We start from the raw sequence: 6,022 nt of genomic DNA, 5'->3' as shown, positions 1-6,022 counted from the left end.
AGAAAATTTATTACTAAATGGTTACATTTTAAGTGCTGAGGAAAGAAATAAAAGATGATAAATGGCCACTGATCAACAACATCATTGGGAATGTCCTAACCATATTGAAGCATAGAGTTTTTATTGGGCTCATAATTTTCTGTGTCCCAGCAATCAGCATTATTTAGCTTATAAGTCCCCAGTGGAAACACATACAAGAAGTTTCAGACAAGCCTAACATAATCCACTTGTCCTGGCTTACTGTACCTCATTACAGACCTATATGTTTTGTTCTATTTGCTAACAAACGAGAATGACTTCTCTTATTTAATACTCATGCCCAAATGACCCTTTTGATCTAATTTTCCCTGTTTTCTTATTGTTACACACCCCAAGCAATGGCACTAGGTATTCCCTATATGGGCAACTAGGTGGTGCTACAGATAGAGCATCAGATCTGGAGTCAGGAACACTCGAGTTCAAATCTGACCTCAGACACTAATTGTATGACCCTATACAAGTCATTTAACCCTTTTTGCTTTGGTTTCTTCATCTATGAAAATGAGCTAGAGAAGGAAATGGCAAAGGAGTCAAGTATCTTTGCCAAGAAAACACCACATGGCAACCAAGAATTGGACATGTTAACACAACATTGCTCTTAAAGCATTAATCAAACTATGACTGGTCCAGCTGGCTATAATATTCTTCCCATTGAGTAAACAGCCCATGTCTGAGCAAGTCAGGTGCATGTCATAAGAGAAAGTTGGATGACCACTTGGCAGGTTGGAGAAGATATTCTTATTCAGGCATGGGTTACTCTAAATAGTCCCTGAGAACCCCTCATGCCCTAAGGTTTTATGAGAATCTTTAGGATCTAGTTGAAGTTCAACATTATTTTCAGATTGTTTCATCATCAGCTTAACTCCAGCAATCTCAAGGGTTCCTTCCATTATTATGTTTTCCTATATAACCTTCCCTTATTACTGTAGAAAGTGGCACCATCCTTCAAGGCCCTCAGGCTCACAACCTAGGAGTCTTCCTGGACTCCTCTTCTCTTGCTCCCCCGCACCCCCATATCCAATCTGTTGTCAAGGCCTATTCATTTCACCTCTGCAACATATCTTGAATATTTCCCTTTCTCTCTAGAATAGCCCCCAGCCTAGTGAAGGTCCCCATCACCTCATGCTTTGATTCCTGCAATAGCCTGCCAGTAGGTCTGCCATCCCCAAGACTCTTCCTCTCTTCAATCTATCCAGCCACTGAAGTGATTTTCCTACATTGTAGGTCTGATCATGTCACTCAGTTTCCAGGGGTTCCCTGTCACCTCCAAGATCAAATATAAAATACTCTGTTTGACGTTCAAAGCCCTCTGTAACCTGCTCCCTCCAGTTTTCTAAAACCTTACTCCCCAAAATGTACTCTTTGATCCAATAACACCGGCCTCCTAGCTGTTCCACAAACAAGTTACTTCTTCCTTGACTCCACTTGATTCTGGGCATTCTCTCTGGCTGCCTCCCTTGCCTGGAGTACTCTCCCTCCTCAACTCACCTACTGACCTCTTTGACTTCCTTTAAGTCTCAACTAAAATCTCATCTTTTACTGGAAGCCTTTCACAACCCCTCTTAATTCTGGTGCCTTCCTTTTGTTATCTATTTCCTATCTATCTTGTATATAGTTAGTTTTTTAAAATAATCTTATAGTATAAAATAATTGTATAATAAAATAGTTAGACTATTTAGAGTCTTCACCCCCCCCCCCCAAATTGGCTTGTAAATCCCTTGAGGTCAGGGATTGTCTTTTGCCTCTTTGAGTTTTAGGAACTCAGCATAATGCCCTGACATAGGGCGGGTGCTAAATAAATGTTTATTGATTAATTAATTAACATGAGGCTGATAAGAAGAGAGGTGGCCATTCATTCCTCATTAAAAAAATTTTTTAATGCTTTATTCATTGATTAAAAGAATATATATTTAACATAAACCATACAACATCAGTCATCAAGTTAAACATTTAGCTGGTTTTCTTACAGTTTCTGTCAGGAGTTGTTTTTTTTTAATTTGATCACATTTATCAGATAAAATCTTACCACATCGGGCACATACACACTGTGTCAGTGGACTCACTCTACTGATGTACATATCATTATTAAGCTATGCAGTAATTATCCCTTGTGGCTAATCCATTTTTCCAAATTAGTGGAGAATGCAGACCTTCAGAAGCTAAAATTGCTTTCGTTATTGTTTATTATATCTGTCCTTTAGCAGGTTTCATGACTTAACTGCAGGCTGGCGAATCCAAATGTGATGTTAACATATAACCTTGTTTCTTTATGACATACCTGAGCTGGCTCTACTTGACATGTCCTAATCAACTTGAGACAGTCCATAGCTCTTTCAGAGCCATTCTTGCAACTATCTTTCTTAACAGTATTAATCTTTATATAGGCATTCAGCCATGCATGTATTCGATTGTCCTGATCTTGGACCTCATCAGTTTTGGCTAACTGCACCTCTCTGTTTGCCTACAAACTAATAGCTCTACCCCTCTAACTATCCAACCTTTTCTTTGCTTCTAAACTCTTCTCTGTTTTTCTTCCTCACCCCTGTGCCCCTATCTGACAATTTCAGAAGGTCTTTGTTTCTCATGGTCTTCTTATTACCCCTCTTGTTTCCAAACCACCACCACCACCTTCTTGCTTCCATTCTTTGGTAACTACTTTTCCCTTAGACTTGATTTGAGTAAATTGATGACCCCTGTTTTAGCACAATTATATGATGTCAATAATAGCTGGCATTTATATTATGCTTTAAGGTTGGCAAAACACCTGGCAGGTGGGAACAGTTTGCTCAGTCTTCACTAAGCCTGGACAAGGCAGCTTATTCAATCACAGAAAGCCATTTCATCCACTTAGACCAGTGATACAGAGGGCTGGGCCCTACCTCCACCCCACTCCCCAGACCAAGTACCATGCCCACCCACCCCACCCCAGCACATGCCATGCCCCCCCCCACTGAGTGCTGGGTGCACCTGCCCTCCCCTTTACCCCACATGGGAGGGAGGAAGTACTCCCATTGGGTTGCTGGGCAGAGGGGTGGATGAAGTGAGGAATGTCCTCAGTGAGTATAGAGAGGGGATGGGGAGTGGCCTGAGCACTCTGCTGTCCTCTAGCTCTACTGCCTGTGAGCCATCTATCTTACCCCTGTGTGCTCCCATTGGGTTACTGGGCAGAAGGACAGGAGAGAGAGGGAGGTGAGCAGCTTTGTGTAAGTCCCTCTGACTTTCTAGTAACAAATTTTGGGGAGAGGAGGGGTGTTCACATGCCCACAGAGAGCACTTTGGCACCTGTGCCATAGGTTCACCATCACTAAGCTATACAGTAGTTATATAGAACACTAAATATGGAGAATAGTGTCAGGATAGTGATGTCCTCAGGTTGTTTCCATCTAAATCCCATCAACAAAAATAAAAAGAATGAAATAACATTGATGATCACTGACACACATTCTTTATGGTTTTCAAAGCCCCTTAGCTCTGTGGTAATAGCTTGCTTAGTCAGCACTAAAGCTGAGCAAAGCAGTAGAATGGCATACATATGAATGAATAAAGCATTTATTAGGCACTTACTATGTTCAAAACACCATGCTAAGTACTGAAGATACAAATAGAAATTAAGATGGTTCCCTGCCCTCAAAAAAATTCATTGTCTAATGAGGGAGATACTTGTTATATTATCTTGTTCCATTGTGGCAGTGTGTGTGGTTGGATGAGACAAACTAAAAGATAAAAGTTCTAATTATACTAGAGACTTTAAAAAGGGTGTCACTACCAGCTGTGTGACCCTGGGAAAGTCACTTAATCCCCACTTACCACTCTTCTGCCTTGGAACCAATACACAATATTGATTCCAAGATGGAAGATAAGGGTTTTATTTAAAAAAAAAATAGAAAATGGTATCATTGACAACTTGGTAATGAAATAGTTATTATGCTATTATGGAAGAAGACTTCTAGAAAAAGTAGCCCCACAACTGCATGTAGTGACAATCTGGGAGGAAGATGGGTGGATATTGCAGGAAACTCTTCCATTGTCCTGGTAGGGAAGGACTTCCTTTCTGGTTGTTTAGTTTTTCCACTGGTTAACATGGCTTCTATGTTTGGGTTGTGCTGGCTCAGGAAGCTTACTCCCTACCATGATTTGAGCTTAGATTCATGACATTAACTAAACTTGGTCCATAGGGACTGAGCAGAATTTGACCTGAGTTTGAGATAAAACTATGACCTTTAACATGCAGAGTAAGCCAACCAACAACTTACTGTGAGCTCAACAGTCCTAGGAACCTTGTTTCCAAGCATGAGAAGCTTTCTGTTAACTGAGAGGAATTTAAAATCCAAACTTCTGTCTCATCACTGGAAGCAAAGGGACAGGAAGGGGCAATATTCAACACTGGTATTAGGGAAGTGGTCAGCACCATGGCCAGCAGCAGCAACAGCAGCAGTTCTCAGAGTGGGGAACCATAGTGGGTGGAGGGTCACTGGGATAGAGTGCTTTAGCCAGGTTGGGGAATATATTTTAGTGTAATTAGCTTGACTATATGAGGAGGAAAGGCAGCTCCCAATTGCCAGTAAAGTAATTATGGTGTGCTTTTTGGTGTTTTGGATTGTGGGAAAACTGTGGTACAGGTGCAAAGGCACTGGTTTTGTCACCAGGGTGCAGCTTTCTTAGCATTGCCTTGGTGTCTCTGTGTCTTCCTCCTGGTATGTGACTGGGCAGGAGGCAACAGGGAAGTGTTGCATGTATCCAGACTTCTTTTTCTCCCCAATATCTAGGGGCCTATGGGAGTGCTTATTCCCAGACAACTGGATCTGGGCATCAGCTTTCCAATAAAGTACAATCATCTTGTAGCACTGTCCCAGACTTCATTGTTATGGTATATTTGGAGTCTCCACCTAATTCTACTAAGACCTTGTTTGAATGTCCAGCAACACTACTTAGCTGCTCTAGCCTCTTGTCAGTTCAATAGATTCTTCAAGCTATCCAGGTTCTCAATACTAGCTATATGATCCTAGACACACTTAACTTCCTTACATCTCTTTTTCATCATACATAGAAAGGGAAGAATCATTCTTAAAACCCTTACCTTCCGTCTTGGAGTCAATACTGTATATTGACTCCAAGGCAGAAGAGCAGTAAGGGCTAGGCAATGGGGGTTAAGTGACTTGCCCAGGGTCACACAGCTAAGAAGTGGCTGAGGTCAGATTTGAACCTAGGACCTTCCATCTCTAGGCCTGGTTCTCAATCCACTAAGCTACCCAGCTGCCCCCGGAAGAATCATTCTTGCATCACCTACTTTACAGATTTGGTGAGAATAGAGTCATTTAAAATTTTTTAGTTATTTTCTCATTTCTCAAAATGAGTTTTTGGGGTATTTTTTTATATCACCATTTTCTCTTATTATCCTTCCTCCTGTCCTTCTCAGAATCATCCTGTATAACAGTTTTTAAAAGACAAAAAAGGGGGGAAAACCAGTCTAAGTGATCATAAAATAAAAAAAAATTAATATGAGCAATGTATAGGCTTGGACATTGGACTTCTTACCTATGCAAAGAGGTGGGCTAGAGAGGAGTCTTCTATCTCTTTCATCACATCAACTTTCTATGTAAAATAGGAGTTCTTAATTTTCTGTGTGTCTTGGACCCCTTCTCAGGATGTTTTTAAATAACTGAAGGAATACTAAATTTCCCTAAGAGTTCAGTAAAAATAAAGATGAAATTCTCTTCCCTGTACCCAAACAAGGTAATAGACTCCCTAAAATCTACTCAGTTGGTGGACTCCAAGTTAAGAACCTTTGGTTTAGAATCTTGGTGCTGTTTTATCAACAAGTTTTGCCTATAAGTGTTTGCTTCCTTCTTCCTTAACTCTATCAAGTTTCATTCTCATAATCAATAAGCTAGAACCAACACCTTCTAAACAAAAATCCTCTGAAACTTGCCCCTTGAATCCTTAGTCCTACCTCTTGCCAGTTCCTCACTGGCAATGTACTCAA

The sequence above is a fragment of the Monodelphis domestica genome, chromosome 4, assembly GCF_027887165.1.
Source record: "Monodelphis domestica isolate mMonDom1 chromosome 4, mMonDom1.pri, whole genome shotgun sequence".
Taxonomy (NCBI): Eukaryota; Metazoa; Chordata; class Mammalia; order Didelphimorphia; family Didelphidae; genus Monodelphis; species Monodelphis domestica.
This window is presented reverse-complemented; position numbering follows the sequence as displayed.